The sequence below is a fragment of the Lissotriton helveticus genome, chromosome 4_1 (assembly GCF_964261635.1).
Source record: "Lissotriton helveticus chromosome 4_1, aLisHel1.1, whole genome shotgun sequence".
NCBI classification, from domain to species: domain Eukaryota; kingdom Metazoa; phylum Chordata; class Amphibia; order Caudata; family Salamandridae; genus Lissotriton; species Lissotriton helveticus.
In genome coordinates, this window is record NC_136063.1 from 180,879,697 (window position 1) to 180,893,138 (window position 13,442).

Below are 13,442 nucleotides of genomic sequence, written 5' to 3' on the forward strand. Positions count from 1 at the left end.
CACCAAATCCATTGGTTGGCAATGTGCAGGAAATAGAATGTATGTTAATACTAGATTTAGTAGTGAGACGCTATAAACAGGGAGAGGACGCTGCCGCTTCGCTCATCGGAAACCTGAACCTTTGGACTGACTCGTAAATTGAATACCACAGAGCAGCCACAATGAAATCTAAGATATAAGGAAAACGCAACCATATTCCGGACAAACCTACTAAAAATTTCCGGGGATCAGGTGATGAGCTCTGAGATTATTATATAAATAAGAACCCTCTACCACATTGAAGAATACGCGCACAAGATTACTAAGCCAGCTGCTTGAAATGCAAAGCCAACCGAGGGTATTTTCTGTGAAAACCCATGAAGTGATTTAGAGACAGACGGGAGAAGAATAGGTTCTCTGCGATAGTTACTAAGCTGCCAGAAATACAAAGCCAACCCAGGGCATTTTCTGTGAAAACCCAGGAAGTGACTTAAAGACTGGTGAAATAAGAATAGGCTTTCTGCGACAGCTTCGAAGGTGTTTATTTGTGATGTACTGTGCTTCAAACTCAAGAGAGATATGAATTTGTCTTCATAAAGATGGAAAAAATGTTTTAATGATCCATCGAAACGCGTCGACGCCACATGAATACGCACAATCTACTAACAGCGCTGTGAGAATATTGACAACGATGGAATCTATCTAACAGTGCAAGTACAACGGAGTAAGAGTAGATGTGCCAATTGTAAAAGACTGACTATAGCAGTCTGATTTTAGAGCTCTCTTGATTGTGTGTTTTTAATAATTTTATTGCTGTTGTCCTACCACCCTAATGTGGCTTTTATTATTGATTAAACTGTCAATTTATGTACTACTATGAAATTTCTATCATGTTGCAATAAATAACTTTGTATAATTTTAATTTTTGTGGGAGTCCCTATGATATATATGGCACAATCTACTGGTGTGTATGGGGAGTAAATCGGTGGAGTGGAATGAGAGTGAGAATTTCTGATGTATGGTATTGAGCTTGTTTAAGACAAAATTCACCCTACGGGATTTCTTTTATTTCAATACTAGATTTAATACATCAGCGGGCGGGCAGTGGCTTTGCAATAAAATCTTTTAGAAGTGCGTGTGCGGAACGGCAGCATTGACTACACGCACACACCATTAAGGGTATAATTAATATCCCCTGCACGAAATTATGAATCTGAATTGATGGGGTCACTAGTTGTGATGCTTTTTTTCTTATTGATAAAGGCCTTCAGGCACAGTTTGATAGGCAGACTGATTGAAGCCAGCGTAGTAGTAAGCAACCCCTTGCAAGTCGCAAGAGATGCTAGGAAACGGATCTCAGGAGGAGATCGATGTTCTGCAGCCTCTGAGTGCTAACGCGATTCCTCCTGGGTGGAAGTGTGGTCAGAGAGTGAAGAAGTTTTAAGAGCTAATGAATCCAGGGCTCCCGGGGCCTGCTATAAAGGGACTGTCTCAACAATTAACCTAAGGTTTTGTTTTTGTGTTCACTGATGCCACTGAAAGCAATATACAACCCAAAAGCATGTGACATTGGTGTTTTCTCTGCTGTGGTCGCTTTTTTGTACACATACTTGCACATTTTTATTTGCTGTTGTTTCCAATTTAAATTTTCGGCAAGTGTGCATCGTAGTTACAACTTGAGCACACTTCTGGCATGCACAGCAAGGTATTTTGCAATCTCGGACATGCAGTCCTCGTAATATTTTTATTTAAATATTAGAGATTCATGCATGTCAATCGTAACTGCACAGCAGCTCTGCCTTGTTTCTATCTGCGTGCACCAACATGTAGAGGCCTTCAAAAATGCACATATTTTCAGGCATGCCAGACTTTTTCGTGGGTCCGGGGACCACAACTATTGTGGGACAATTCTGATTCAAGGAGCAGCTTGTAATAAAGATGACACATAGTGTTTTATTACTCACAAACTAGTTTCTTCATGAGAGTGAGGCCTCAAAAAGTGCAAGGAACTATGCATGAAGCCCCAGCTTCCCTTCCTTTATGATGGTCCTGTACATTCTCCTGCTAATGAAAGGTACAGAGCACTCACAAGGGCTCCTGCTCTAATGTCCTACTTCCTATATTTAATTACTCACTCGGAGTGAGTAATGTATACCCATCCCATGCCCCTCACCCCTGTGGAGTTGCTGCCTCTTTGACTCAAGAGGTGTTGGATTTTTTTATATAAAGGTATTTTGCTACAACAAAAACACAAGCTAAACAATTCAGGCAGATGCAGAACGTGTTAGTGGTGGAGGTCAAATGGTAGAGTGTACATTTCTCTTAACCAGAGGTGTAAGTGTACTGACCATATGGGATATATGTGGGGACACGTCTCAATTCTTAGTTAAATGGGAGACAACAATGTATATGCTGATAGCAGGTGACCATATAGACATAGAGGAAGTGTCTACCCTTCTAAGGGCAAATGATCATTTTAAATACCTTGGCAATGTGACAATCATCAGAATTAAAATAATTTGCGTATAGGCATTGTGTCCGCTCTAACAAGAAGTGGAGATGGCTACTATGCTTTTATTTGGCTTTGTACGAATGTCTATGGGTACATATGACTGGGTGGATAACCTGGTGCTCTTTAAGGTCATCATCTACTATTCACTGTGCTTTGAAAGTTGATACAATTGAATATGTAATGAAAAATGTGCTGTAAAATTCATCATTTTGGTCTGTTGTTTTCCAAACTTTTCTTGGGGGTAGAACCCCCCCAAACTCCCCTATTAGCGGTCGGGTTCACTTGCTTCGCTCACTCGCTATGCGACGAACTGGGGCTGATATGGCAAAATTTGCCAGGGCTGCATTCAGTTCCCAGTCCGGCCCTGCAAGCATCTGACATCAAAGTTAAAACCATTGCCTGTACTAAACAAGGACTGTGCACTTTACTGCAGGTTTATAAGGGAATCATGCTTTAACAATAGCCCTTCTAATGTGTTGTTAAACATCTAGCACAAATGGTACACACCACTTTTGTGATTAAAATTTCTTCTGCATAGCACGTGTTGGTGCAATTAAAGTACCTCTTATTTTACTAAATGAAGAGCAGTGGGCTGTTGGTTATCTGTTTGTGTTCTGTGTTAGACCTGTCATCCTTAGGGTGGTCTTTCCCAGGATATTTTGCCTTTAATCTCCTGTTGTGCTGTTTCTTTTTGTTGGTCTTAGGATTCTGGGTACTTTACCACTGCTAATCAGTGCACACGTGCATGTGCTTCTCCCCTAAACATGATGACATTGGCGAATACCTGCTAAACATATTTGATGTACTGGCAAGTCCCTTTATAAAGTGATATATCATATCTCCAGGTCCTGTAGTTCAAATGCTACTAGTGGGCCTGCAGCACTAATTGTGCCACCCACATAAGTAGCCTTTAAAACATGTCCCAGACCTGTCACTGCAGTGCCTGTGTGTGCAGGTTACTGCCACTTTGACTTGGCATTTAAAGCTTCTTGCTAAGCCTTAAACACCCTTTTTGTTAAATATAAGTCACTCCTAGGTAGGTCCTAAGTAACCCTAAGTGCAGGGTGCTATGTAAGTAAAAGGTTGGACATGTGTGTTTAGTCTTAATATGTCCTGGTAGTGCTAAACGCCCACATTTGTTTTTCACTACTGTGAGGCCAACCTGTCTCATGGGCTAGCATTGGGAATTCCTTGGTACCATTTTAAGCTGTAATTATTGATCAGAGAGGAGTAGCATATTCATGTTTCCTATCTTTGGATTGGTAATGATAAATCCTCCTTACTGATGAAGTTGGGATTAACTTTACTGTTTTAGAAATGCCACTTGTGGAAAGTATCTGTAACTAGGGAAGTTAGGCCCAGTGGGCTAGGTTCTGGCTGGCAGAGAATTCCTTTGTTAAGCATTCCCGGCTGAAACAAAAAGATAAAGAAGACCAAACGGACATTAGAAAAAAAACACACTAGTGCCCAGAAACCTACATTGCTGTCAAAAATCAAGAGCCCTGATGAGAGTCCGCATATTTAATATCAGAGATTTGAAACGCATTGGCTTTATTATGATTTGTGATACAAACATGGAGGAATTATACATTTAATTTTTGTCATTTTTTCATGTGTTCGTAACTGAAATGCTTATACATACAACATTTGTTGAATGAAATAATATCTATATATGTAATAAGATTTTTATATAAGACTACTAAGACATTAGGATGTTTGGTTTATGATTTTTGCACATGAATGTTCATTTAGATTGTGTATCTAAAACACAATGTTGTTGTTTAATGTTTTTTTAATTATATATACGCATGTTTTTCTGTATATAGACATCACTGTCTTTTTCTGTTCCAAAAACGCAACAAAGAATTTAAAAAGTTGAAGAAAAAGGCCGCGGTAGTAAGCAAATGGGGACGCTAGAGCAGACCCCGGAAAACAAAAAGTATACATTACTGGGACCGGAAAAACGATACCGTCCTCCTACTGATAATGGGTGTTCTGCAGAAACACATAGAAAAAACAGGATGTTTCCTGTGTTGGTCCCACCCTTATAGGCCAGGTGACAGGTACTTCCTGTCAGGTGGCCATATTGGGTGAGGACCTTTTTAATTTATGGGTAAATGCTGTGCCTGGAACACGGGGTGCTCCTTTGTGACTGTGACGAGGAAGACGGACGAGGATGGTAATGTCTATAATGTTTGCCAAAGTTCCGTCAAGTCCAAAAGTTCCAAAAATTGTCTTTGTTTCAAGCGTTAACGCATTTGAAGATTAATATGTCTTGCGATGGGCGCCGCAATAAACAAATAAGCACTTAGCTTTCTTTCTTTCTTTCTTTTGCAGATTCAACTGGATATGTCTGTGTTGCTCTTCGTACGCCAGAAGAAGAAATGAAGCTGGGGCCAGGTCGTGAAGACAACAGGAAGAGCGTCCCTGGAAACCGGTGAGTACCCGCAACTTCACAGAAGGCTAAGCACCTTCCAGAAGTTGCGTGTTGCATTAAATAGTAATGCCACACCCAAGATGGCCGCCACGCTGCCGTACATATAGTGTTACGTGGCGTCCGGCAAGTTCTTAGTTTACCTGTTGTGCCCGGAAGCGATCCATGGCACAATCTGAAGAACTACCAATCTCCTTTTCTTTCTGCTTGCCGCTAGCTGCGTACAGCTTTATCAAATGTCCAGGGCAATAAAGAGCATTAAATCCGATTACAAGCAAAAGAAAAAATGCACAAATAAACGTTTCCCTAAAAAAGTCTACCTGGTATATTTCTATAACATGCAGTCATTCATGAAATTATACAATATTTTCCCATTCACATAATACGTATGTAATCACAGATACACATTTAGGCAATACAATGATACACATAAGGTCATGCTGGGTGCACGGGTCAGGGGTGGGTTTTTTATGTAAGTCCCTGTGCTTTGCAGTGGATCCCTTTGCATCAGGGATTTCACGACATGGTGCAAGAGCAGGTTGGCTAATGGTTGATACCGAGGCATCATCTCTTTTTATAAGCATTGTGTTCATGCTGGAAGCTGGAGCATATTGGATGAAGGACATCTCAAATGTGCAACAGTGTGGGGGGTATGAGTGAGATATATCTGTGATAGAGGGTATCTAAAGATAGTGATAGGTGATGTGGTTTGCAACAGCTGGAGCATGGAGTACTGCAGAGTGTCACTTCCTGTAGAGATGGCTGCTGGGAAATTCAATAATGTCAATTCCTGTGTGGAGATGGTGCTTGCAACTGCATTGTTGTCACTTTCTGAGATGGATGATAAGAAATGAAGCGATGGACATTCCAGTGGAGAAAGATGGAATGCACATGGCTGAGATGCAGTGTGGTAAAGGAGGCAGTGCAAATGTGTATTTTGTGAATGTATGGATCAGAATTTGTTGATTTTCTCAGTTAACCGCATGCGTGCGGCCGCTATTTTCGCGCTGTGCTGCTTTTTTGCAAAAGCCGCGTTACATGACGAGCTGAGCTCGTCATGAGCATGCGAGCGGCGCAACTCATGACGAGCTCAGCTCGTCATGAGCATGGAAGGGGTTAATAAGTAATTGATGGTGTTGCATTTGTTGACTGATTGTGGGGTGGGAGGACCTTGAAGTGGATGGACACAGTACAGTCTAAAAGAGTCCTTTGCTGCTGTTAGTAAATTCCCTGATGGTACTGAAGAAGGTGGTTTACATTGCGGTGATGAGGGATTTGCATTTGGAGTAAGTGCTTTGAGTAATCTAAGAGATTAGTCCATCACCATTTCTTTTCCTCCTATGCCGTGCTTGTTCTATGGAAGGTCTTGGATGTACGAACGGGTTACTCATTTAGGTATGAAGAAAAATGCTTTCATAGAGGTTCTACAATTTTTTTTTGATTCTTCTTGTGAATGTTGAGGAGTGCACTGGCAGCTGATATTGCTGGAGAAAGAACTGTACATGCTAATAGGAATCCAGTGAATGTACACCAGTCGGACTAAACTAGTTCCTATCCCTTGTATCTTTAAAACAGATTTGTAGTGTAAAATAGCATCTCAAAGTTATGCGTAATTATTGGACCAGACATCCTTAAAACAGATTACCCCAACTTTGTGCCTTACAGCCTCCTGTTTTTGCTGACTTTGTTTTTGTTGGATTTAAGACTCAACACACTTTATTACAGCTAACCAGCGCTAAAGTGTTTGTGCTCCCTCCTTCAAACATGGTAAAATTTACTTACAGCCAATTAGCCTATTTGATTTATTTGTAAGTCCCTAATAACGTGGCACTATATGTACCCATGGCATGTAAATTATATACTACTAGCAGGTCTTGCAGCACTAATTGTGCTCCCACTTAATCAGCCTTTTGAACATTTCTCAGATCTGCCGTTTCAGCCTATTTGTGTAGGTCTAAACTGCCATTTCAACCTGGCAAAACAAACCTTTTGCCAGGACTAAACCTTCTTTTTTAATAGATATAAGCCACCCCTAAGAAACGTCCCTAAACAGCCATAGGGTAGGGTGCAGTGTATTTAAAATATTGGACATGTACTTTTAAGTTTTACAAGTCCTGGCAGTGAAATACTATTAAATTCGTAGTTCACTAGTGCAAGCCCTGCCTCTCCCATAGGATAACATTGGGTTAACTTATTAAATTTAATAAGTGATTACTTTCAATTGGGAGCAGTAGGACTGTCGAGTTTGGTGTCTAAAGAATTGTAATTTAAAGCCATCTTTAATGATAAAGTTGCATTTTAAGTCACAATTCTGAAAATGCAACTTTTAGAAAGTTGGCATTTTCTTGCCCCAACCATTTGGTGCCTGCAGTCTGTTTACTGGGTCACATGACTGGGTGTATTGTGTATTGCCCCCAGACTGAGACAAGGCATTGGCAGGATGGACCATCTCTGACTTGATAGGTGACAGCTTCTCCTCCCTGCCACACGTGCACACCACAATGCCTCTGCCTGATCACACTCACAAAGAGTGACAAAAGACAAGCTGGGGCCATGGCAGGGAGGCAAGAAATTCCAAGCACCTCTTGGGGTGGAAACCTCCAGAACCTTCTCCTACTGTAAAGTGTGCACAAGGTCAAAGAGCCAATTGGGTGGGAGAAAGCCTGAACAGTCCACCAACTAGGATTGTGCCACTCGCAGTATAATTTCTGGTTTCAACAATTGTAACATTTTAAGTGTCAAAATATTAACTGGTACAACATGGCAAAGGACATTTAGATGCAGAGTTTCAATGTGCCTCTCGTTCAAGGAATTGATGTTTTAACACTGTTTGCAATGTAAGAAAGCATTTACAATGTAAATCTTTGTGATTGCTCTCTTTAGTTCCAGCTGAAAGGAAGAGTCCAGCATTTTTTCCCAGAAGGCACTTTCACATCACGCCAATACATTATTCATTGATGGCCAGCAATCATGCAATGGGTTTCAATTAAGGAAGTTCCACTCCAGAGTGACTATCAACGTGTGCACGTCGCTACGCACACATACACATTAGTCACAACGCGTATAGGCACGCCATAACATCCATGTTCTTGCCTCGTGCTGTATGCATAGTTGTGGAGCTGCATATTGGCTATGATTTTTTATTTTAAATGTGTCGTTCTAGCATGGCAGCCAGTAATTTTAGGACAGTAAATTTAAAGGAAACAAATAACAACACAGTGCGTGCCAGTGCAAAAAAAGAATGTGAATGGACTGATGGCACTTTACATGCTTCCTGGTCCCTGTGAAAATCAAGAAGTACATTTAAGAAGATGTAATACAGGGAGTGGGACGGGAAGAATCAGGGAATGATGAAGTATAAAACAGTTGCTTAGTGGAGGAGTGTCGCCCCACTGCTTTTAGGCAGTGTCACTAAAGGAAAAATAAATGATAATAACTCTAAGATATTATCATTTGATTTTTTCCTTGTTGCGTCAGCTTTGCTGGAGGTAAGCACGGGGCTGCTCTGCTGACATAGCAGGGGAGGGGAGGAGTGGTTTGCACTCCCTAAAGTGCTCATGAATGTTTGGCCGGCCCTTTGGGGCTGGCCAAACATTCATACACAATTAGCCTGTTCTCCATGCAGGCTGCATTACAGCCTCCCATTCTCTGTCTGAGGGCTGATCCACAGCGAACAGACCAATCAGCGTTGTGATTGGCTATCGCAAAGCTGAGAGCCAGGTGCATCCTGCTTCCTGCCTTGGAAGCGGGGAAGAGGACCAAGAGAAGGCAGCAGCGACGGCAGGTGGCAGCGGCAGACAGGTAAGTGTGTATTTCTTTTTTTAATTTCATTCCCTCCTCCCCCCCACAACCCTTCTCCCCCACACCTTCAAATCCCGGCCACCACTGATAAGTAATAAGTGTATTACAAAGAAAGGAACACTAGCAGGGGAGCAGGGGAACACGCAGGTGAGCGAGCAAGACAACTCATGCTAAATGATAAAGAATAAGCATTGGCAAAGCCAATAGATCTCCCCTTTAAAATGGGAGTGCCGAGCTGTTGGATTTGCCAGTGGATGTTTATAAAACATCGTTTAAAAAGAGTAAAAGAAAAAATATTTTAAAATATTTGAGAAAAGCAAGGACATGACTTATGGTATAAAAATCGTTTGTTAAGAAGGAGAACTCAAAAATGTGACAATTCGAGGTGAGTCACTAATATTTAGTAAGTGTTAGGAAAGAGGATAGCTTCAATCCATTCCTAGACAAACCTATCTTCTGCCATTAATAGCACATTTTATTATGTAGATACACATAAATTATAATAATATATTATAAATAAATTATAATTATGCTTTTTTTGTTGTTTAAAATGCTTGTTTTGGATGCAAAGATTCATAAAAACACAGTACAGCTGGTAACTAGATGAACAAATAAATGACATCAGTATATTCAACATTTCATAAAACACTGATCTCATAAAACCTCGTCCCACAATAAGATCAGTGAAAAGAAAAAAAGTAAAGTGCAATAGTGTGTAAAGGGGTGATTTTAAAGGAGAGAGAGCTGCACCTAGAGTATAAAATCAGCCCAGACAATGCATTTTATTCCCAATTTGAACTTCATAATGGCAGAAAAATAAACTCTCAGAGTAGGCCCCATTTACATCACAGCTGTTCACCCGGTCATCAAATGTTATGAAAATTAAATTTTTCATCACTAATCCTATTTTATTTTGTTCTTATAAGTGATATGATTGGGTCTTGTACCTTTTGCATTACCTCTTAAAACAGGTCCTTCAAGGTAAATGCTTCATTTCACTGACTAAATATCGACCACAAAAATATAGAATGGACAAAATATCGACACCAAAATATCGAAGATCAGAATATCGACTCCCTATCTACAAACAGGTAAGTACAAAAATATTGAAGACAAAATATTGTTGATTAAAACATAGTTTGTAAAAAATATAGATTTTTTTAATATGTTAAAATTAATATTAACAGAATTAAACAATCAATATAATTAAATAAAACATACTTACAATTAATTTAAAAAAAAATAATAATAATATATGTAATCTCTAAAGATAAATTTACATCAGCGTTGGATAGCGGGAGGGTAAAATTTACTTTTCCCACTCCAGTGAGTGCAACAGTAGAGAAAGCGTTGGATAGCGGAGGGTAAAATGTACTATTCCCACTCCAGTGAGTGCAACAGTAGGGAGAGCATTGGATATCGAAGGGGTAAAAATTACTATTCCCGCTCCAGAGAATGCAACAGTAAGGAAAGCGTTGGATAGCGTAGGGGTAAAAATGACTATTCCCACTCCAGAGAGTGCAACAGTAGGGAAAGCGTTGGATAGCGGAAGGGTAAAAATTACTATTCCCACTCCAGAGAGTGCAACAGTAGGGAAAGCGTTGGATAGCATAGGGGTAAAAATTACTATTCCCACTCCAGTGAGTGCAACAGTAGGGAAAGCGTTGGATAGCATAGGGGTAAAAATTACTATTCCCACTCCAGAGAGTGGAACAGTGGGGAAAGCGTTGGATAGCGTAGGGGTAAACATTACTATTCCCACCCCAGAGAGTGCAACAGTAGCGAAAGCGTTGGATAGCGGGAAGGTAAAAATTACTATTCCCACTCCAGATAGTGCAACAGTAGGGAAATCCTCGGATAGCGTAGGGGTAAAAATTACTATTCCCACTCCAGAGAGTGCAACAGTAGGGAAAGCGTTGGATAGCGTAGGGGTAAAAATTAGTATTGCCACTCCAGAGAGGGCAACAGTAGACAAAGCGTTGGATAGCGTAGGGTTTAAAATTACTATTCCCACTCCATTAAGTGTAACAGTAGGGAAAGTAATGATTTAATTTTTAAATAAAAATACATTAATTATCAATACCAATACAAAATTAATTAAAATTAATTACCAATCACAACCTATTTAATAATTAATTAATTATAAATACAAAGACATATTATTTATTAAAACTTAATTACCTATTAATAATTAACAACCAAATAATTTCAATATCAAAAATGTAATAAGTAATACAAAATTACCTATTAATAATTAATTACAAAACATAAATTAACAATACACAACAATAATTTCAATAATTACTTAATAACTACTCAATTACTTCCCACACTAATCCCCTAAAAAGCCAAAATCCACTCCAAATAATACATTAATACAATTAACATAATTATCAATTAATCAATTAATAATAATTAATTACCAACGAATAAAAAATAGTTACCAATTAATAATTAACAAAAAATGAATTATCAAAACTAATAAATAAAAATAAATATTTACTTAATTACAATTAAATTACTTCCCACCCTACTATTCCCCTATAAACCCACAACCAGCTACAGAACTAAAACGCAAAATTTAAATAAAAATAATTAATCATTCCTACAGATTCATATTTAATTTACTATAATCAAATTACTTCCCACCCTATTCCCCTATAAACCCACGACCCGCTACCGAATTAAATCACGCAAAAATTAAATAACATGAAATTAATTACTTACATTTTTTTTTAAATACATTGCAAAAATAATATACAATTTTAGCACATATACCAACATACAAAACACTAAAAAAAATCGATATTAATAAAAATTCAATATATTTTAATGCCCATATTATGTACTTCGATATTTTGACAGTCGATATTACTTACCTGCATTTCGATATTTCTAACCACTATATTATGTCCATTCGATATTTTGTCCATTCTATATTTTGAAGTTGATATTCTGTCCATTCTATATTTTTGATTCAATATTATGTCTAGTTATCAAATGCTTCAATCCACCGCTAGCTCCAACATTTACTTCTCCTGGCCGTTGTGCAGTGTGCACATGGAGAAGAGGATGGGTGTGTGGGCACCATCTTGGACAGAAGCTTCCATCTCAGACACTTGATTGAAGGCAAGAAGGCTGCATGGGCCAGTCGGACTTGTCAATGGTTGCAGCCATCTTGAAAGCTTAGAGTATGTGTTCCTCCTAGTCCAGACTGTCCTTTTTAGGCAAACGTGATACATAGTTACTGCTGCCAAGGCTTGCTGTCAGATTCCTTGATACCTGTAATCCCATGAATATTTTGAAATACCGCTTTGAAATCTGAGAAGTCTATCGCATTTGCAAAGGCTCTAGCATACCCTTTGTGGTTTCCACCAGGACTCATCCATTTGAATTACTAAATGTAATTGCACTGTTTATTTTAACAAGGAGTCTCCCACTTGGATTAAAAACTTTACCTGTACCAAGTGATTTCCACAAGAAAATATCCAAATGGGTTAATATCGAATCATTATTGCAAGGCTTTATAAAAGGACAGTGGAATCATGTTGGCACATAAATATTGTGATTAGTCAAGTATGTTATGCAGATGCCGAAAATTTCAAGTATATAATTAGCAAGGGTTAAGATGAGTTATAAGATATTAATGTTTCCATGCTAATTGTAACTCCATTGATTGCATCTAAACAGAACCATGGGGAGTCTTTTCATAACGGTTAAGGTAGCTATCTTTAGCAATCAACATGTAGGAACTCCAGTTTTGTTTTGAGCTAATGTAACAGTTTGGATTTTTATTTGTGGTGGGAATAGGAAAATCATACCTCTTGTCAGGGGAAACCCTGAAAGTCACTAAATTAACCTGAGCTCAATTCCCTGGTAAGTGGAAAAAGTAATGTGAAAAGTATTCATCAGTACCAAAATGATAATAAAGTCGAAACACAAAACAATGAAAATCCAAATCAGAACTAGAAAAATAGAGTAAAATTTGATAAACAAAAAAGGGGATCTGAAGATATAAATGTTTATAGTTTTAAGCAAAAATAGCCCCAAAAAGATAGCTAAGTGCCAATAATAGTCAATAGTCGCAGAAGACCAGGACATAGGTGCTTTTTCAGACTCAAATGGAGCACTTATTGGATACACCAACCAGATTTTTAGTGGTCAATTATTTTACCTTCTGATTTAATATTATAAGTCCTAACTTTATAGGATTTTGCAAGCACCTCCTCTGGGACACTTCTAGGCTTCCAGGACCTCAGGGGCAGCTGGTAGGGTCCAGATTACACTCCCGCAAAGGCCAACAGTAAGACCCAGTCCAGGTCCAGTCGCTCCTCGTCAGCTGGGAGCTCCCGGAAAATGGCCTCTTGAAGTTTGTTGTGATCTTTCAGCCAACATGAAGTCAGTCAATTGACCCGTGATTTCCATTTCTGTGTCCTGAACACAGAGGGGGAGCAGGCCCAGCCCTTCAGGGCTCCTTTCAGGCCACAGACAGCAGGTCCAGTATTCTTCTGTTCATTCACAGACTCAGACAGCATTCTGTTCAGGTGCCTTATTTATGCCTGGCACCGGTTAGGAGTGTGGGTGACTCATAGATACTCCCTAATCAATAAGGTAAAAGTTCCATGAAGGCAAACCTCCCCTCTTTATTAGTAGCTCCTGTTTGCCTAAATTCAAATAGCCACAGCATGACATTTGTTAGGGCATTTTCAAGATGGC